General features: G+C 41.5%; 1 pseudogene; it reads right to left on the minus strand.

Annotated features, from left to right (window-relative positions):
• LOC132826967 (E3 ubiquitin-protein ligase Hakai-like) overlaps positions 1-22,330 on the minus strand; it is a 35,451-nt pseudogene extending 13,121 nt beyond the window's left edge.
• Positions 22,331-22,579: the final 249 nt, after the last annotated feature.

Here is a 22,579-nt window from a genome sequence, read left to right on the forward strand (position 1 = left end):
GAAGAAGGTTGAGAGGTGACTTAATTAAGACATATAAGGTGGCACGGTAGCACAGTGGTTAGCACTGCTGCCTCACAGCGCCAGAGACCGGGTTCAATTCCTGACTCAGGCGACTGACTGTGTGGAGTTTGCACATTCTCCCCGTGTCTGTGTGGGTTTCCTCCGGGTGCTCCGGTTTCCTCCCACAGTCTAAAGATGTGCAGGTTAGGTGAATTGGCCATGCTAAATTGCCCATAGTGTAGGTGAAGGGATAAATGTAGGGGAATGGGTGGGTTGCGCTTCGGCGGGTCGGTGTGGACCTGTTGGGCCGAAGGGCCTGTTTCCACACTGTAAGTCTAATCTAATCTAATCTAATTTCCTTTATTCAGAGAGTATTAGGGGCATGGAACGCACTGCCTACAACAGTAGTAGACTCGCCAACTTTCAGGGTTTTTAAAAGGTCATTGGATAGGCATATGGACGAGAATGGAATAGTGTAAATGGGCTTCAGATTGTTGCACCGACCTGTGGAACCATCGAGGGCCGAAGGGGATGTAGTGTTCTATGACATAAATTAAAAGCAAGAGGAAATATTTAGGATTGACAGAACCTTTATCCTCAGAGTTGAAATGTCCATCACTAGACGGCATGCATTTAAGGTAAGAGGGGAAAGTTCAAAGGAGAAGTGAGGGGTAAGTTTTTGTTTTAACACAGAGAATGGTAGGTGCTTCGAACGGAGTGCCAGGGGTAGAGTTGGAGGCAGATACAATTGGGGCATTTAAGGAGCTTTCAGGTAAACACATGAATAAGCAAGGAATGGAGGATGTCGACCATGGGCAGGCAGAAAGGATTAGTTTAATTTGGTGTCATGTTTAGCACAACGTTTGGGCCAAAGGGCTTTTTCCTGTATTGTACTGTTCTATGTTCTATAACAAGCAATCAAATTATTGAAAAAACAAGTCTGTGGCCTCAATGGATTCTAACTAAAGTCACAGCATCATACAGGTCTGAAACAATTCATGTACACTGACCAGATATCCTAAACTGATCTAATTTAATTTTCCTATTCAAATACCCATCCAGTTGATATTGTAATTGTACCAGCCTCCACCACTTCTTCTGGCAGTTCATTCTATCCATGCTCCACCCTCTGCACGAAAAAGTTGCCCCTTTGGTCCATTTTGAATCTTTAACTTCTCACCTTAAACCCATGCCCTTTAGTTTTGGACTCCCCTACCCTGGGAAAAAGACCTTGGCTATTCACTCTATTCACGCTCCTCATCATTTTATAAACCTCTATTAGGTTACCCCTCAGCCTCCAGTGTTCCGGGGAAAAAGCTTCAGCCTATTCAACCTCTCCCAAAAGAACAAACTCTCCAATCCTAATGACATTCTTGTAAATCTTTTCTGAACCCTTTCAAGTTTAACAACATGTTTCTTTTAGTAGGGAGACGAGAATGGAACACAGTTCTTAAAGTAGCTTCACCAATGTCCTGTACAGTTGCAACATGACATTCCAACTCCTATACTCAATGCATCGACCAACGAAAGCAAGATTGCCAAATGCCTTCTTCACGATCCTATCTATTCATTTTCAAGGAACTATACACCAAGGTCTCTTTGCTTGGCAACACTCTCCAAGGGCCCTACCATTAACTGTATAAGCCCTGCTATGGTTTGCCTTACCAAAATGCAACACCGCACAGTTATCTAAATTAAACTCCATCTGCCACTCCTTGGTCCATTGGCTTGATTGAACAAGGGCCTGTTGTATGAAGATGATCTTCTTCACTGGCCAATACACCTCAATTTTGGCATTATCTGTAAACTTACTAAGCATACCTATGATAGTCACATCCAAATCATTTATATAAATTATGAAAGCAGTGGACCCAGTACCAAACCTTGCGAAATACCGCTGTTCACAGGGCTCTAGTCTGAATAACAACCCTCTATTTCCAACCAATACACCAATTTTGTATCCAATTGGCCAATTCTTCCTGGACTCCATGTGATCTAATCTTGCTAACAGTCTACCATACAGAACCTTGTTGAATGCTTAAGTCCATAAAGACGTTTACCGCTCTGTGTTCATTAGTGTTCTTTGTCACTTCTTCAAAAAATTCAACCAAGTTAGTGAGACAAAATTTCCCATTCACAAAGCCAAGCTGACTCTCCATAATTAGTCCTTGCCTTTCAAAATGCAAGTACACCCTGTCCCTCAGAATCCTCCATCGACAACTGACCTCACATTCACCAGTCTACAATTCCCTAGCTTTTCTTTACCACCTTTCTCAAATAATAGCACCACGTTAGGATAATGTAGGATTAAAGGCTGGCACAACATCGAAGGCAGAAGGGCCTATACCGTTCTATGTTCCATTAGCCACCCTTCAGTCTTTTGTATCTCACCAATCTCCATTGGTTCCATACGTAAACTGCCTTGATGATCTTTAAGGGACCCTATTCTCTCCCTGGTCACTCTTTTTTCCTTAACGTATTAGTAGAATCTCTCTGGATTTCCATAATCCCATAGAGTCAGAGTCCTACAGCACGGAAACAGGACCTTCAGCACAAACTGGTCCCTGCTGACCAAAATGTCCATCTACACTAACTCCATTTCCCTGTACTTAGCCCATATCCTTCTAAACCTTTCCTATCCATGTATTTGTCCAAATGCCTTTCAAATGTTGTTAATGTACCTGTCTCAACCACTCCTGTTGGAAGCTCATTCCATAGGAGTACCACCCTCTGTGTAAAAACGTTGCCCCTGAGCTTCCCTTTTATTCTTTCCCCTCTAACTGATGCCCTCTAGTCCTCAATTCCCCAACCCTAGGAAAAAGACTGAGTGCATTCACCCTATCCATGCCTCTCATGATCTTATACACTTCTAGAAGATTGTCCCACAGTCTCCTAAACTCTAAAAAAAAAGGCCGAGGTTGTCAAACCTCTGTCTATAATTCAGACCCTTTAGTCCTGGCCTTGTAAATATCTTCTGCACTCTTTCCAGTTGAATAACATCATTCTTATAGCAAGGTGACCAAAACTGAACAAATGCTCCAAGTGCGACCTCATCAATGTTCTGTATAACTGCAACATAACTTCCCAATTTCTATATTCGATGCCTAGACTGATGTGCCAAAAGCCTTCTTCACTGCCCTCTCTACCTGTGACTCCTCTACCTGTGAACTGTGTACCTGACCTCCAAACTCACTCTGTCCCACTACACTCCTTGAGGCCTTGCCATTCACCATGAAACTCCTACCTTGACTTGACTTCCCAAAATGCAATACTTATCCATATTAAACTCCATTTGCCATTTCTCAGGCCACTTCACCAGCTGATCAAAGCCCTGCTGCAATTTCTGATAACCTTCCTCACCGTCCTGGATACCACCTATTTTAGTGTAATGTGCAAATTTACTAATCGTGCCTTGTACATTCTCATCCAAATCACTGACAATGATAACAAACAGCAACCGGCCCAAGGCCTCTACTAGTCACAGGCCTCCAGTCCGACAAGCATCCTTCCATTATTACCATCTGTGTCCTACCATCAAGCCAATTGTGTATCCAATTTGCCAGCTCCATGGATTCCATGCGATCTAACGTTTCAGAGCAGCCTACCATGTGAAACCTTATCAAAGGCCAGACTGAAATCCATATAGGTATATCTACTGCCCGCCCTTCATCAATCTTCTGGTCACTTCTTCAAAGAACTTCTTCAAATTTGTGAGGCATGATCTCCTATGCCCAAAGTCATGCTGACAGTCCTAATCAAACCCTGCCTTGCCAAATGCACGTATATTTTATCTCTCAGGATTTTAATTTGACTTACCTACCACAGATGTTAGGCTTATTGCTCTATAGCTCTCCCTTCAGCCTGATTTCCCTCTTAAGTCACCATGCATCAACGTGGGTCCAGGAGCCTGTTTCCATCTTGTATTACTCTATTACTCTAAGTAGACTCCTTATACCCAACAAGAGATCCAATTGATCCTAGCTGTTTGTACCTAACATATATCTCCTTCACTTTCTTGATGAGAGCCTCAATTTTTCTGATCATTTAGCATTCCCTGCACCTACCAGCCTTGTCCTTCACACTAACTGGAATATACTGTCTCTGAACTCTCGTTATGTTATTTTTAAAGGCCTCCAATCAACTTTTGAAAGTTCCTGCCTCATAACATCAAAATTAGCCTCATATAAATTTAGAATTTTAACTTATAGATGAGGTCTATCCTTTTCCATAACTATTTTAAAACTAATAGAATTTTGACAACTTGCTCCAAAGTGCCTCCCCACTGACACCTCAGTCACTGGCCTGCCTTATTTCCTAAGAGAAGGTCAAATTCTGCTCATTCTCCAGTTGGTACATCCACATATTGAACAATAACATTTTCTTGCACATACTTAACAAATCCATCTCCATCCAGGTCCTTAACATTATGGCAGCCTTTGAACATGGTGGGCTTTTGCTCACAGCAAGATAATCATCCATTGAATTTAGGAAGAAAAATAAATTCTCCATCATCAGGAACATAGAATTGCAACTACTGTCAACAAGGGACCATGAGAGGTATTTTCCTGTTGTCTGTAGCAGAAAAAAATCTGATCTGCCTAAATCACCTACCTCCTGTTGTTAAGGAAATCCTACCAGAGACAGTGAAACTTTAGACATACAACAGCTATTAATGCCAAAGTCTTTGTTACCAAACACGACCAGAGAAATGCCAAGATACACTTGGTCCATCAAGCCTACTTGCTATTAGATATGATTTGAGCTGATCCTCTATAACAACGCTATATTTATTTGCTTCCCAAATTCCTTGAACACCTTTAGTCTCCAAAAAATCTATTCCTTTCCCAAATATATTCATCAACCACATCCATAGCCTTCTGTGGTACAGAATTCAACAGGTTCACCATCTTCTAAGTGAAGGAATTTCTTATTTCAGTCCAAAATAGCCTGAGTACCCTGAGATCACTCTTCTTATTCTGGATTCAGTAGTCAGGGTAAGCATTACGTCTGCATTCAGTCTGTTTAGCCTTGTCAGAACTTTACACATTGACTGAGATCTCCTCTCATTGTTCTGAAGTCAACCATCCAATAGATCTCTGTATGACAAATCTGCCATCCCAATAATCAGTCTGGTAAACTTATACTGCACTCAGAGCTGTGTATCATGGATATAGACCTTTCAGTCCAACTCATCCAAACCGACCAGACATCCCGATCTGAGCTAATCTCATTTGCCAGCATTTGGTCCATATCCTTCTAAATACTTCCTATTCATGTACCTATCCAGATGCTTTTTAAATGTTATAATTGTATCTGCCTCCACTGGCAGTTTGTTCTATACACACACCAACATCTGCATGAAATAGCTACCCCTCATGTACTTTTTAAATCTTTCCCGTCACCTAAACCTATAATTTTGGGCTCCCCCAAACTCCCAGAAGACCTTGGATATTCACCCTCTCCATGCTTTTGACTTTATACATGATTTGGAGATGCCGGTGTTGGACTGGGGTGTACAAAGTTAAAAATCACACAACACCAGATTTAATTGGAAGCACATTAACTTTCGGAGTGACGCTCCTTCATCAGGTGATTGTGGAGGGCTCGATCGTAACACAGAATTTATAGCAAAAATTTGCAGTGTGATGTAAATGAAATTGTACATTGAAAAATTGATTGTCTGTTAAGCCTTTCATCTGTTAGAATACAGTTTCACTTCTTTCATGTGTAAATCACAAAACCCTTTTTCTTAAAGTTGCATTCTCGGGTTAGCTGTTATAGTGGTGATACAAGGTGGGAGGTGTACATGGCAGGTACTCATGTGACTCAGCCAATGTTGTCTACCTTATACGTTGCAGGCAAGGATGCCCGGAGGCATGGTACATTGTGGAAACCGAGCAAAGGCTACGACAATGGATGAATGGGCACCGCACAACAATCAATAGACAGGAGGGTTCCGTCCCAGTTGGGGAACACTTCAGTGGTCCAGGACATTCAACCTTGGACCTTTGGGTGACCATTCTCCAAGATGAACTTCAGGACAGGCAGCAGAGGAAAGTGGCCAAGCAGAGGCTGATAGCTAAGTTCGGTACCGATAGGGAGGGCCTCAACTGGGACCTTGGGTTCATGTCACATTACACCACACACACACACACGCACACGCGCACACACACACACAGATACAGGTACACAAAGACACGCACACAGACACCCACACACACCCGTACAGACACACACACTCCCACATGCATCCCCTCACAGACTTAAGACACTCTGCACTCACTACACATCCACTTTCTCACACTCACAACCCCCCCACACATACACTGACAGACAAAGACCCACATGCACACATATATTTTGTGTGGTGAATTTGTACTTGCAGAGTTACATTGCACTTTGCTGAAAAACTGCATACATTCATGTAGAACTCTGAGCTCAAAAGCTGCATGAATTTATGTAAAACTCTGTTATCTCACTTTTTAGATTAGAATCAATCTAAACATCAGGTCATAGACAGAGAACACAGGGGGCTAACACCTTCAACATATTGTCTAGCTATCACCATTGTTAACAGCTAACCCGAGAATGCAACTTTAAAAAAAAGGGTTTTGTGATTTACACATGAAAGAACTGAAACTATCACTGTATTCTAACAGATGAAAGGCTTAACAGACAATCAATTTTTCATTTTATAATTTCAGATACATCACACTGCAAATTTTGCGATAAATTCTGTGTTACGATCGAGCCCTCCACAATCATCTGATGAAGGAGCGTCACTCCGAAAGCTAGTGTGCTTCAAATTAAACCTGTTGGACTATAACCTGATGTTGTGTGATTTTTAACTTTGATTTTATAAACCTCGAAGGTTACCCATTTGGGAAGTTTATCTGTTATTTAGTAAGGAAACCTGCACACAAACTCTAGGTGTAGGTCTCATCAAGGCATTTTACATCTGAACTAAGACTTCCTTGCTCCAGTAGTCAAACCCTCTTGCAATGAAGGCCAACATACATAATCCTTCCTGTTTACTGCACCCACATACTTGCTTTCAGTGACCACTGTGTATGTACACCCAGATCTCTTTATAGATAAACACAGAATCAGATTATCCCTACAGTGTGGAGTCATGCCATTTGGCCCAACAAATTTACACCGACTCTCAGAAGAATGTCCCATCCAGACTCAGCCCCTATAAAACCTGATTTCCTATGGCTAATTCACCCAACCTACACATCCCTGGACACTAAGGGCAATTTGGTATGGCCAATCCACCCAACCTGCACACCTTTACACTGTGGCAGGAAAGCAGAGCACCCAGAGGAAACCCTTACAGACATGGGGAGAATGTGCAAACTCTATAGTCTTCTGAGGCTGGAATTGAAACTGGGTCCCTGGCACTGTCATGCAGCAGTGCTAACTACTGAGACATAAGAACTCAGGAGCAGGAGTAGGCCATCTGGACCTTTGAGCCTGCTCTGTCATTCAATAAGATCATGGCTGATCGTTTAATGGCATCAGGTCCACCTACACATCTTCTCACCATGACCATTAATTCTTTTACTGTTTAAAAAATTACCTATCTTAGCTTTAAAAACATTCAATCGTTCAATGAGGAAGCCTCAACTGAGCAGGGAATTCCACAGATTCACAAACCTTTGGGTGAAGAAGCTTTTCCTCAATTCAGTCCTAAATTTGCTGCCCCTAATTTTGAGGCTAAGCCTTCTTGTTCTAGTTTCACCTGCCAGTGAAAACATCTTCCCTGCTTCTATCTTATCTATTCCCTTCATAATTTTATATGTTCCTGTAAGATCCAACCTCCGCCCCCTCCCATTCTCCTAAATTCCAATGAACATAATCACAGTCTTCTCAGCCTCCCCTTGTAAATTAACTCCTTCAACTCTGGAAACAACCTAGTGCCGCCCCTTTTATCAGAGAATCCCTTCAGTGTGGAAACAAGCCATTTTGCCTATTGGGTCCACACTGACCCTCCGAAGAGCATCTCACTCAGACTCATCCTCTACCCTATGGCTGCAACCCAACATTTCCATGATGAACCCACCTAAACCAGCACATGTCTGGACAAGACAGGCAATTTAGCATGGCCAATCCACCTACCTGCACATCTTTGGATTCTGGGGGAAAACTGGAGCACCCAGAAGAAACCCACGCAGACACACGGCATAGTGGCACGGTGCCTCACAGCGCCAGAGGCCCAGGTTCAATTCCCACCTCAGGCAATTGTCTGGGTGGTGTTTGCACATTCTCCCTGTGTCTGCGTGGGTTTCCTCTGGGTGCTCTGGTTTCCTCCCACAGTCCAAAAATGTGCAGGTTAGCTGAATTGGCCATGCTAAATTGTCCGTAGTGTTAGGTGAAGGGGTAAATGTAGGAAAATGGGTCTGGGTGGGTTGCTCTTCGGAGGGTTGGTGTGGACTTGTTGGGTGGAAGGGCTTGTTTCTACACTGTAAGTAATCTAATCTAATTTGCAAATTCCACACAGACAGTCAGCCAAGGATGGAATTGAACCTGGATCCCTGATGCTATGAGGCAGCAGTGCTAACCAGTGAACCACTGTATCGCCCCAGATCTGAAACATCACCTGACAAAGCAGTGCTTCAGAAGTTTGTTATTTTAAAAATCTGTTGGACTATAACCTGATGCTAGATATGCCCATGGCTAATGCAACAGAACAGGCTGACAGCAATTCGAGAACTTGGGATTATATTAGCTCAATGTAGTCTTCGCAAGTAGAACAGCAACTCTGTAGACTCAAAGTTCCTGTTTGTGCAGTTGCAGTTGCTTGCACATAACATACATAAGAAAATTTCACACAAGACATATATAAGAACATTTCACACTAATTAGTTGTTTCTCTTGAATTATGTAATCAATCTATTACAACACTAAGAGTAAGTTTTAGTTAAGATAGTTCAAATAGATTTTGAAGTAGTTGTGGATCAACCTATATACAAAAAAAATCACTAAAAGCATCAAAGGAAAAGATTCGCACCAGTTTGAGATACTAAAAGCAGCCAGGAGAAATGAATATGGTCCTGAAATGATAGGCAAGTATCCAGTCAATTGTTGACACAGTGCAGCTGGCAAAGGTTACTTGAATGCAGTGTCCAATATGAAAAACCTCAAGAAGGAAGAGAAACAAGTTTGGGAAACATCAGGAATGACCAAGGGTGGACCACAAGCCTGTCAATCTCTTTGTCCTTTAGTGATATGATTTGCTTAATTGGAAATACACTGAAATTGCTGAGTGTGGCAATATTTCCATTGGGTTAAGGACTAACAACAGTTAAACTGTGTACTGCACGTAAGTAGTTGAGGCAAGCTTGACCTGTATAAAATGCTGTATCAGACAGCCAATTACAAAGGGATAACTCATACCGCTGACCAATAGTAATAAAAGGGAGGTTGGGTGGCATGCATATTCCAAGTTTAAAATGTATCATTAAGACATTCTGAAGCGTTTGTGTGCCTTATTGCTCTGGAGAAATGAAGCAGTAAATCATAATAAATGTTACCTGAAACCACCCCACGACTCAGATTCTAAATGAAAAATATGAGATCTAACACTTGGTGCCCTGTGACTTCTGACTTTGCCCACCCCAGTCCAACACCTCCACATTTGAGCTAGAGGGCCTGGGTTCAGCTCTCACTTGTCCCAGAGGGGTGTCATAACAGGTTGATTAAAATAATATGGACTGCCAATGGCTGTACATGAAGTGTACTGCTCAGATAGTCTACATGATATAGCATGAATTGATCAAAACATTTGAGAAATAACTGGCAATATTACTGAGCCAGGAATTGTGCTGCTAAAGGCCAGGTGTTATGAAGTAAAATAGTTTAAAATATTTTCAATACCAAGAAAGGCACAGTGCAGTGAAAAGCTCAATACAATCAGAATACGTCTTACCCAGGACACATCTTGTCACCCTTTTTCTCTTGCAAACTCGCACAGGTGAAACAAAACACATGTTTGCATGGAATCTGTGAAGAAATACACATTTGAGGCAACACATTAAATACCCATTTGTTCCGTACATCATATAATGGCAAGACTTTACAGCAAAATCAGTTTTGGGTTCACTGTTTCAACTTAATCCTAGACTTGGAACAGAGTGAGCTTGTCTGTAAAAGACAGAGAGCGGAAGAGTGACAGAGAGAGAGCGAAACAGAGAAAGGGTGAAAGCGAGAGCAGAAGAGTGGGATACAGCAAAACACTGAGTTTGAAAGAGAGTACGAGGGCGCATGAGAGCGAGGGCACGCGATAGCATGGGTGCGGGTGTCAGAGAGGGGGTGTGCGCGTGCATGTGTGAGAATGCTGTGAGTGCATGAGAGAGAGACAGTGTGAAAGAGAGGGAGCGTACGTGTGAGAGGAGGCGTACTTGTGAGATAGAAACAATCAGGGGAAGTGGTGAAGTGATTGGCTGATTTGGAACCAGCTTTAAGGACTGAGTAAGTAGTACAGGGTGGGAGACAAAGTGTAAAGTCCTTATTTTTGTATACTTCATTAGGAAAATTCAGGTTACCGCTACAGGTGGCACGGTGGCTCAGTGGTTAGAACTGGTGCCTCACAGCACCAGGGAGCCGGGTTCAATTCCAGCCTTGGGTGACTGTCTGCATGGGCTTCCTCCCACAAATCAAAGATGTGCAGGTTAGGTGAATTGGTCATACTAAATTGACCATTGTGTTTGGTGCTTTAGTCAGAGGGAAATGGGTCTGGGTGGGTTACTCTTCGTGTGGTCGATGTGGACTTATTTCCACACTGCAGAGATTATATGACAATTCTAGTGCAAAAAGGAGAGAGAGAAATCTGTTTTGGTAAGTAGTGGGCAAGGTTGAGTAATTTGTTCAGTTTATCGTTTGTAGTTGGTAAGGATCATAATGGCAGGAGAATTCGGTCCTGTGGAATGCTCTTTCTGTGATTTATAGGAAATCAGGGACACTCCCAGTCTCCACGGTGACCTCGTATGTGGGAAGTGCATTCAGCCACAACCCCTAATCAATTGCATGGAGCAGATGCAGCAGCAGACAGACTCACTATGGAGCATTTACAAGGTTAAGAACATCATAGATAATTCAGGTGATGTGACCAGCTTGCTAAATGTAAGGGCTGGACAGGTAGAAAAGCTTAGGTAACCACTAAGAAAACCAGTAGGCATGGGCAGGTAGTTCAGAGGTCCCCTGCAGCCATCCCCCTTTCAAATTGATATACTAAGTTGGATACTGGGGGTGGGGAGTGGGATTGCCTCTCAAGGGAATGCAGCAAACTCTTGCAGTAGGGGAGGAAGAAACTGCGACCGCTTTACTAAGGGAGACTTAATTCTCAGGGGAACTGATTATGAGTGGTTATATGGCCACAAACGAGACTCTCGAATGGTATGTTGCCCCCTGTGCTCGGGTCAGATACGTCTCATAGCAGCATTCTGAAGACAGAAAGAGTGAACAGCCAACAGTTGCTGTAAATGTTGGATACCAATGACATGGATAAAAAAATAAATTAGGTCCTGCAACCAAAATTTACAGATGAAAGAGGAGACCTACTATGGCTGTAATCTCAAGATAACTTCCAGTGCAACGTGCTACTGAGTATAGGATTAGGCAGATAGGTCAGATTAATATGCATAAAAATGGATGGCATAGGTCGAAGGGAGAGCTTTGGATTTTTGATCATTGGGACAGATGGGTTGCACCTGAAACAGAATGAACCTCATATCCTTGCATGAGTTTTGCTCATGCTGTTGGTTTTAAACTAATTTGGCAGGGGGTAGGAACACAGCTGATATAAAGCTGCGAGCAAGATGTCGAAGAAATGTTCGGACACACCAGCAGACAAAGAAGACATAGGCATGATAAGGCATATGGGAGAACTGGAAGGCTAAATTGTACCTATTTAAATGCAAGGAGCCTGACTGGTAAGACTGATAAACTTAGAACACTGAACAGCAGGTCATATCGGTGGCACTGTGACACAGTGGTTAGCACTGCTGCCTCACAGCGCCAGACAAATTTGCCTCAGGTAAATGTCTGTGGGGAGTTTGCATATTCTCCCCATGTCTGCGTGGTTTACTCCGTGTGTTCCGGTTTCCTTCCACAATCCAAAAATGTGCAGTTTAGGTGAATTGGCCATGTTAAATTGCCCATAGTGTTAGGTGAAGGGGCAAATGTAGTGGAATGGGTCTGGGTGGGTTGCTCTTCGGAGGGTCACTGAGAACTTGTTGGGCCAAAGGGCCTGTTTCCACACTGTAAGTAATCTAAAAGAAATATCGTTGCAAGCATTGTTGTTCAAGAAAGGGAGTAGGGATAGCCCTAGTAACTATAGGCCAGTGAGTCTGACTTCAGTGGTGGGCAAAGTCTTAGAGAGAATGGTAAGGGATAAGATTTATGAACATCTGGGTAGGAATAACGTGATCAGGGATAGCCAGCATGGTTTTGTGAAGGGCAGGTCGTGCCTCACAAACCTTATTGAGTTCTTTGAGAAGGTGACTAAGGAAGTGGACGAGGGTAAAGCAGTAGATGTTGTGTATATGGATTTTAGTAAGGCGTTCGATAAGGTTCCCCATGGTAGGCTAATGCTAAAACTACGGAGGTATGGCATTGAGGATACATTAGAGGTTTGGATTAGGAATTGGCTGGCTGGAAGGAGACAGAGGGTAGTAGTTGATGGACTATGTTCATCTTGGAGTGCAGTTACTAGCGGTGTACCACAAGGATCTGTTTTGGGACCATTGCTTTTTGTTATCTTTATAAATGATCTAGAGGAAGGGCTTGAAAGCTGGGTAAGCAAGTTTGCGGATGACACAAAAGTCGGTGGAGTTGTGGATAATGAGGAAGGAAGTGGTAGATTACAGCGGGATATAGATAAGTTGCAGAGCTGGGCAGAAATGTGGCAAATGGAATTCAATGTAGCTAAGTGTGAAGTCATTCACTTTGGTAGGAGTAACAAGAAGATGGATTGCTGGGCTAATGGTAGGCTACTTGGTAGTGTGGATGAGCAGAGGGATCTTGGTGTCCATGTACACAGATGTCTGAAAGTTGCCACCCAGGTAAATAGTGCTGTGAGGAAGGCATATGGTGTACTGGGCTTTATTGGTAGAGGAATTGAGTTCCGGAGTCCTGAGGTCATGTTGCAACTGTATAGGACTCTGGTGCGGCCTCATCTGGAGTATTGTATGCAGTTTTGGTCGCCATACTATAGGAAGGATGTGGAGGCATTGGAACGAGTGCAGAGGAGGTTTATCAGGGTGTTGCCTGGAATGGTAGGAAAATCTTATGAGGAAAGGCTGAGGCACTTGGGGCTGTTCTCATTGGAGAAGGGAAGATTTTAGGGGAGGTTGATAGAGGTGTATAAGATATTAGGGGTTTAGATAGGGTCGACACTGAGAACCTTTTACCGCTAATGGAGTCAGGTGTTACTAGGGGACACAGCTTTAAATTAAGGGGTGGTAGGTATAGGACAGATGTTAGGGGTAGATTCTTTACACAGCGGGTTGTGAGTTCATGGAATGCCCTGCCAGTAGCAGTGGTGAACTCTCCTTCTTTATGGTCATTTAAGCGGGCATTGGATAGGCATTTGGAAGTTATTGGGCTAGTATAGGTTAGGTAGGATTCGGTCGGCGCAACATCGAGGGCCGAAGGGCCTGTACTGCGCTGTATCTTTCTATGTTCTATGTTCATTGAGACATGGAAGAAGGAATGGCAGGATTCAAGCATGAAGAGTTGGGGTGGGGGGGAAGAGATAATGGATTTACGAGACTGGGATGGACAAAGTTAAAAATCACACAACACCAGGTTATAGCCTTACTGATTTATTTGGAAGTACTAGTTTTTGGAGTGCTGCTCCTTCATCAGGTAACTAATGGGGCAGGATCATATCACACATAATTTATAGCAAAATATCACAATGTCATGCAATTAAAATGATATAATGAACAAACTAGTTTGCTGTTTAAGTCTTTCATCTTTTAGAATGGTTTTCTTGAGAATGTGACTTAAAAATAGTTCTGGGATTTAAATATTATTAAACCAAAGCCTGCAACCCATTCTAAAAGATGAAAGACTTAACAGCAATCTAGGTTTGCCCAACATATTGTTTTAATTGCATGACACTGTGATCTTTTGCTATAAATTCTGTGTCTTATGATCCTGCCCCATTAGTTACCTGATGAAGGGGTGGTGCTCCGAAAGATAGGACTTCCAAAAAAACGTGTTGGAGCCCAGAGAGAAAGAGAACAGTGACTGAGTAGACAAAGGAATGGCTAAAGGTCAGCTTGGGAGATTCAGCAGCTGGTAATGAGGACCATCAGTAGCTGACATAGGGTTGTTTGTGGAAGTAGCTCATGTATTGACAAGGCCCAGGTTAGGGTAAGCACATAGGAAGAGATGTTCAGGCCCTAAAATTGTTGAACTCTATATTCAGTCCAGAAGGCTCCAGGGTTCCCAATCAGAAAATGAAGTGCTGTTCGAGCTTGCACTGAGCTTTGCTGGTACACTGCAGCAAGCCCGAGGGTAAATATGTTGATCAGGATACATGGTGGTGTTCGTGGTCTTTGTTAGCAAGGGTACAAGCCCAAACTACTCAACACGCCCTCATAAGAAAATCCCTCCATAACTTGAATGAATGGAGCATCTTCTTTACACTGTTGCCAATGCCAGTTTATCCTTCCTTAGACTTTCACTGAAATGCGGGTGTACTTTGACTGGTGTTCTAGCAAGCTTTCACTATTATTGTATCTCAAATCTACTGTAATAACTAGAAGGTCATAATCATTAACTTCTATTTATAGCATTAATTCATTTATTTTGTCTTGAACACTATGCACAGTTAAGTGCTATTAATTTTGCCTTTTTACTATTTCTTTCCCTTCTTTTATCCTCTTTGCTTCTGTTTTCTAATCATTGAATGCTCTATCTCTTGGAGCCTCATTCGAAATATGAACTGCAGAGTCTCCATATCTTTTGACCTGAGTATCCCCTCTCCTGAGTTTTCCCCTAAACAGCTTTTCAATTCGCCACTTTGCAGCATGGTTCAAGTGAAGTCCAGGACTAACCCCCTTTTATCCCAACACTGGTAGCACTATACATGGACTGATCAGGAGTCAACCAGCTCACCACATTCATCAAATGGTTAAAATTACCAAACATGATGGAAGAATCCTGTAACAATTTACAAGAGATGCACTGGTATTGATGGATAAGAACAGAGATAAACAATTGGGCACCACACATTACAACAATTCTGCCAGAAAATACTTCTAGCTGCAGTGACTCGTCATCACAGAAGCCAGTTGTAATGGAGTAACTAGAAAAGAAAATTTCAACATGGTTTAACTTTCTTCAATGGGAACCTTTTTTACCATGTTCCACGAATAGAGCTAGACCTAAGAACATAAGAAAAAGGAGCAAGTGGTTATTCAGCTCCTCAGGCTCACCCTGTCGTTCAATGAAATCTTGGCTAATCTTCTGTCTTAATACCACCATCTTGCAATATCCAGAGATGCTTTTAATATGTAGAAGCTGCAGTAATTATAACGAGGTCAGCCAAGTGGCCCCTCATTGAATATGTTTCCTGATTGAGGCTACTAATCTGGTCTAATCAGGGAGCGCCTGGCTGACAGGCATAAACAGGAATGTCAGAAGTTCTGTTCACTCTGAGAGCTAGCTCTGAGGAAGCTAGATCAGTTTTAAGGACTTCCCATGTCTAAATGGGGGGTGACATTGTGACAAAATATCGGCCTCTGTACAATTACTTCAGAAACCTATCACTTCCTTCAGCATATTCATCGACTAAGCTTCTACAATCCTCTGAGGTACAGAACTTCAAAGACTCACCACTCTCTGAGTAAAGAAGTTTCTCATCTTAGCCCTAAATGATCTGCCCTCATTCTGAGAGTGCCCCCCCCACCCCAGATTTAGATATCCCCAGCCAGGCGAAACATCTACACTATCGACCCATGCAAAATAATGTAGCATATTTGAATGAGATCACATGCATTTCATATAAATCCCGAAAATGTGCACATAGTCTGTTCTTCATCGGACACCCATTATCCTTTCCCAGTCTCCAACTGCAGGAACCTGCCTGATGAATCTTTGCTGTATTTCCCCAATGGCAACCATATCTTTCTGTCAATAAGGATACCAAAACTGTACCTGAGACAATGCCATTTCAATGTTAATTTGAAAGCTGAGCAACTTGAAGCATTAACTCAGTTTTTCTTGGCATAAATGCTGCTGCTTTGGCAGCAATTTTTAATTTTATATCAGATTCCCAGCATCTACAGTATTTCACTTGTCTTGTTTGATTTTGCTTCTTAAAACAAAACTAATGCTAGGAATTGTCTTCTTTTGCAGAATTTTCCTGTTCTGACAGGGCTGGAACTGCAGCGTAAGAGTCTTAATGTCCACCTGATTAAAAATTCTCACTCAATTAGAAAGCAACAATTTGTCACATCTAATTTGAAAAGAATGAACTAGCAATAGCAAAATTTGTTGAACAACACTTGTCAACACAGGTTTAAGAGACCATTTGGCAAAATATCTCAAAAAAGGCTGTTTAAAAACATTGAGGCTCATGGAAGAGAAGAATCAGTATCAGCTTGGATAGAAAGAAGATTAAGCTCAAAAAAAGGTAGGTTATAGAAATTGGTGGCTTTTCAGACTGAAGGACTGCAGATTGTGTTTTCCAATGCCCATAGGCAGATGTCAACAGCTCAGAAAAAGGCCCTTTAGCTCATCAAATCAATTGATTTGATTTTTCTTTTTACAAGCACTTAGTTTTGATTTGGTGCACATGTAAAGGTGATATTTCTTCCCAATTAAAGTCCATTACATAAATTAAAGATTAAACTGTATACACCCTAGGACTTCTTGCTTTAATTTTCAATGTTTTCTGTGACTGATTCATCAGAATCTATGTTGACTTTAACTTGCTTCCCCTTCAGTTTATAGATGCTATCAGATTCAACTCCTTTGAGTTCTGCCACCTTCAGTTATTATGTCCAAAGTCAGTTTTGCTCCTGCAGGAAGTGTCACTTTGGCTATCACTGATTTTCCCTAATTCTTATGGTGAGACATCTCACACAGATCAAAATGCTTTTTCTACAGTAAGGATTGAATTAGTTCCTACAGCTCCAGTGACAACTTGGTGATCATTACTCTCCCGCCTATTGTCTGTGGTCTCAAGATTTTCCAAAGCTTTAGCTTGCATTGCCTTTGCTGCAATGCTTATAGCAATTCCAGTCCCATGGTCAGAGCTAATTCAGCTTTAATACAAGTTTTTAAACTGACATACTGAATATTGGTTTAGAGAGTAGGATGTCATATTTGCTGATAACACAAATTCTTTAAAAAAGTTTTCATGGGAAGTGGGCCAGCATTTATTGCCAATGTTTAACTGCCTCTGAACTGAGCATATGTTTGGTCATTCCAAAGATAGTTACTGAGTCAACCAAATTGCTCTAGGTCTCACCCTGACAAAGGATGGTAAATTTCCTTCTCTACAGGACATTAGTGAACAAATGGATTTGTTCAGCAATTGACAATTGCATCATCACTAGCGGTTTAATTTTAATTCTATAATTTTATTGTATTCAAATTTCACCATTTGTCTCGGTGGAATTTGAAGCTACATTGCTAGAATATTAACCTGAGGTTCTGGAATACTAATCTGGTGACATTTACTTACCACTTAACCTATATTGGAGGTGTAGCAGTGAAGATGATAGCAATTGACTTTTTTAGGACACTGATAGGCTAAAAGAATGGGCAGTTAAATGACAGATAGATTTTATTAGAGACATTTTGGCAGAGAGGGAAATGTCTGGGCATTCAGTAGTTCTGTTTGCTGGATGGTTGGTTTGTGATGCAGTGACATCAACAGCACACATTCAATTTCTATATTGCTGAGGCCATTGTGACAGCCGCACTTTTTAAATCTTGACCAAGGCATGGAGACTGTCAGGTTAAACTCATCTAGGAGAAAATGAGGTCTGCAGATGCTGGAGATCAGAGCTGAAAATGTGTTGCTGGAAAGGCACAGCAGGTCAGGCAGCATCCAAGGAGCAGGAGAATCAACGTTTCGGGCATGAGCCCTTCTCCTGAAGAAAGGTTCATGCCCGAAACGTCGATTCTCCTGCTCTTTGGATGCTGCCTGACCTGCTGCGCCTTTCCAGCAACACAATTTCAGGTTAAAATCATCACCAACCATCTCTCCCTCTAATAAGAGAGCAGATTATCTCCTCTACACTCACCCTATGACAGAAGATTAATTCATAGTTAAATGAGATTGCTTAAGTGTTAGCTTACAAACAAGCTTATCTGCAGGAAAACTAATAGCTGTCTAAACCTGCTAGATAAAATTAAAGAATTGGAGTTCATACTTTTCAAGACAATTGTAATCTCGATGAACAGCTCCCAAGTAACTAGTTAAATGCAACATATGAAAGAAGAAGGAAAAAAAAAATCATATTTCTCTTAACTAAAAATCTACTACAGTATTCAGAGGATGTCACTCACCATGCGTCCATATATCTTAATTGGCAATCCACATTTATCACAGAAATGAATGGGAGTGTCATCTTTCTCTCCAAGCAAATTTATCTGTAAAGCATGTTTAAACATCATGATTTATGAAAATATTTCAAAATCAACATGTACAGTTTTTTTTAAGAAAGTTACCTTAAAATCCCAGAAAAACTGCAGAGGAAATCGATGCTGGCTTCCAAACACCTCTCCAGATTTGCATTCATAGCTCCCATCATCGTTATAGTCAAATCCTTCTACATGATATCAAAAGCAAACATTTCACAATAGAACATGACCCCCATACGTAAAAAGTAACAAATTTTGGATTAACTAAGTAATACGAAAGTAAGAAATAGAAGAAAGAGTAGATCATTCTATAAGGAATGAAAGGAAAGCAGGTCAGTTATAATACATAAATTGAAATAGCAGAGCATTTCAAAATACACACGAACAAATCGTCAGCATGGCTTAGCTAAGAGAAAATCATGCCTGATAAATTTACCAGAATTCTTTGAAGTGGTAATAGGGGATAAAGATAAAGGAGATAAAGTGAAAGGGGAAGCGGTGGATGCAACATATTTGAATTTTCAAAGGCATTTGATAATGCATCACACATTAAGATTATATTTGATAATGTACTGTGCACACACCCTTTCTAAGAGCCCTTGGTGTTGGGGTTGTACATTAACATGGACAGACTGGCTAACTAATGGAAAACAGAGTTGGGATAAGGGGGTCACTTTAGGATGGCAATCTGTAACTAGTCAAGTGCAGCAGGAAACAGTGTTATAGCCACGATTATGTACAATACCTCGCAATAATTTTGATGAGGAAAATGAATCTTGTATAACCAAGGTTGCCAATAACTCAAAAATAAGGAAGGCAATTGGTTGGGATGACACAAAACCATATACCTGCAGAGGGATATATACAGATTAACAGAGAGTGGGCAAAAACTCAACAAATGGAATATAATGTGAAAATGAGAGGTTACGCACTTTGGCAGCAAGATTGGACAACAGGATATTCCTTAAATGGAGAAAAACTGCAGAAAGCAAAATAACAGAGGGATATGGGAGTTCTTTTAGTCACAAGAAGTTAGCATCCAAGTTCAGCAGATAACAGGGAAGGTAAATGAAATATTGCTCATTATTTTAAGGAAACGGAGTGTAAAGGTAGGGACTGGTCAGACCATAGTTGGAATAGTGAAACTGGGCCACTTTTCTAAGAAGTGTATACTAGCATAAAGGCAACCCAGATAATTTTAGTAGTTTGACCTCTTATGGAGAACAGTCTTAGGAAGATAGGCCCAACCTACTCAACCTATGCTTATTGGAATTTAGGAGCAAGAGAAGAGATTTTATTGAAACATTCTTGGGGGAATTGACAGGGTAAATGCTTAAAAGGTTACTTCTTGTTGTAGGACAATCTCAAACCAGAGGGCATAATCTCAGAATAAGGGGTCGCACATTTCGGACTGGGAAGAAAAGGAAGTTCTTCTGAGGGTACCAAAGTTATGAAATTCTTTACTGCAGAGGGATGTCAATTCTGGGTTGCAAAGTATATACAAAGCTGAGATTGATAGATATTTAATCACTAAGGAAATCAAAGGTTACGGGTGAAAGGCAAGAAGCTGTAGCTGAGGACAATCAAAACAGACATAATCTCACTGAATAGTAGAACAAATTTGGCTGAATGGTCTATTTCAGCTCTTATGTCTTATAATCGATTCTCCATTTCTGAATGCCCTCCAATCTTATCTCATTGCTGTGAGGAGGTCCTGGAGAGAGGTCAGAGGTCATCCAGAGGTGGTAGAAAACACAAGATGCAAACTGCCCACCAGTTCAAACAGTGTAACACAAGGAAAGTAAGGTATTACATACTCATTTCTAAAAAGAATCCTTGACAAATTTATATTCAAAACTTTCAAATGCATTTGAATTACTGCCTATTTTGCCATCAATTGGGCAACATCATCTTCCTTGACAAATATAAATGCAATTATCTCAGCTGTGCTTCTTATCTCCATGTGGTGTTTCTCTCATTGGTCCCTAATCGGTCCCATTCTTCCTTAAACCAATCCTGTCACAGAATTATTACTGTGCAGAAAATATTATTCTGCCCATCAATTAGTGCCAATCTTCTGCCAATTACTGATTTTATTATATTCAGCCTGTATCCACATTTATTTTACCCACCTGATGTTGTTACAATTACATTCTTTATCAACGAGGTAAAAACAAGGGTTGCAGATGCTGGAAACCAGATTCTAGATTAGAGTGGTGCTGGAAAAGCACAGCAGTTCAGGCAGCATCCGAGGAGCAGGAAAATCAACATTTCGGGCAAAATTCCTTCATCAGGAATATTCCAGCACCACTCTATCTACATTCTTTATCAACTTGTACTCATCCAGCACCTCCCATTTCACACAACCATTCCAAGGTGCTTCAAGGAACATTATGAAACAAAATACTGAGGCATGCAAATAATTTTCGTCAATATGGTTAAAGACTTGGGCAAAGTGGTTGGTATTAAGGGTTTATGAAAAGAGCTAAGAGGGGTATAGAACTGCAAGGTGGAAATTCCAGTTTAAAAGACTAAGGCAACTGACAGTAAGACCACCAACAGTGAGTTGATTAAAATTGCAATTGCATAAGAGCCCAAGATTAGAGAACTAGAGAGATCCTGGAGAGTTTTGGAATTATATAGGTTTGAGAATTTTCAAATCAAGACATCCCTTGGCCTGTATAGATCAGTAAGTACAGGAATTAAGTAATGACAGTGCCCCATTACTCCAATGGGTGTATTCTGTAGATCACTAACTAATTGGAAATATAAAGAAGGAAAATTTCAGAAAAAAATACAGAAAACTAAAGAATACTGATACTGGAGAAATTCAGTTCTCTTAACATCATCTGATACAGAAATACTGGATAAGATTCTTATAATCACAAACATTGGTTTGGCCTCAAATGGAGCATTCAAATTTATGCAGGGTACAACACTTCAGGATGTGTTTGAAGACTTCAAAACACAAACAGATTGATGAAAATGGGCTTCTTTTTCTGGAGAAAGTTGAGGACATTTGACAGAGGTGTTAACATTCTTAAAAGGTCTTTTCCAAGTAGGGTGGCACGATGGCTCAGTAGTTAGCACTGCTGCCTCACAACGCCAGGGAGCCAAGTTTAATTCCACACTTGGGAGACTGTCTGTATGGAATTTTGTACTTTCTCTCATATCTCCGTTCCCCTCCCACAGTCCATAAAATGTGTAAGTTAGGTGGACTGGCCATGCTAAATTGGATAAAGTGTCCATGGATGTGTAGGCTAGGTTGATTAGGCATGGGCTACAGGAATTGGGTGAGTTTGATGATCCAGTTTGATAATCCGTGTTTGATTGGTGAAATGATTCAAGAACAGAAAATTTAAAGTGGATAGGGAAAGAATAGTGAGTGGTTAGGATCTAGAATGCCCTGGCTTAACAGATTTTGGAGGCAGATTCAATTTTTGCCAAAGGGATAAGGTGGCCCTTTCAGTCACAGGGAGAGGGCAAGGGGTGAGCTGAATTATTCTGTAATTCTCCCCAGGCATGTGTATCTAACAGGGTCCACACCACCTTTTAACCTGATTTTGCAATGAAGCTATCGTGTTGTCACCTTCATCTGCAGTTAGAGACTTTGTAGAATTTCTGCTCATATTTCTCTGAATGCGGGATGAGATCCTATTTCGGTTAGACTGTTTAGAGATTAACTTGATGGGGATACGTCTTCGAACATCAACACCACTCAGACATCCAGAACCATCTGTGCCTTGCAGATCTTTATCTTTTGAAAATAAAATAAAACATGTTTAAATAAATGAATGTTTGTTTAAACACAACACCATAGCCTGGAGGACAGGGAAGTGCATGGGGAGGGAGAAGAATGGAGAGGGGAGGAAGGGCAAGAACGGGGGGAAGACGGGAACGGGGGAAGACGGGAACGGGGGGAAGACGGGAGCGGGGGTAAGACGGGAGCGGGGGAAGACGGGAAGGGGGG

This window comes from Hemiscyllium ocellatum, chromosome 23, assembly GCF_020745735.1.
Source record: "Hemiscyllium ocellatum isolate sHemOce1 chromosome 23, sHemOce1.pat.X.cur, whole genome shotgun sequence".
NCBI classification, from domain to species: domain Eukaryota; kingdom Metazoa; phylum Chordata; class Chondrichthyes; order Orectolobiformes; family Hemiscylliidae; genus Hemiscyllium; species Hemiscyllium ocellatum.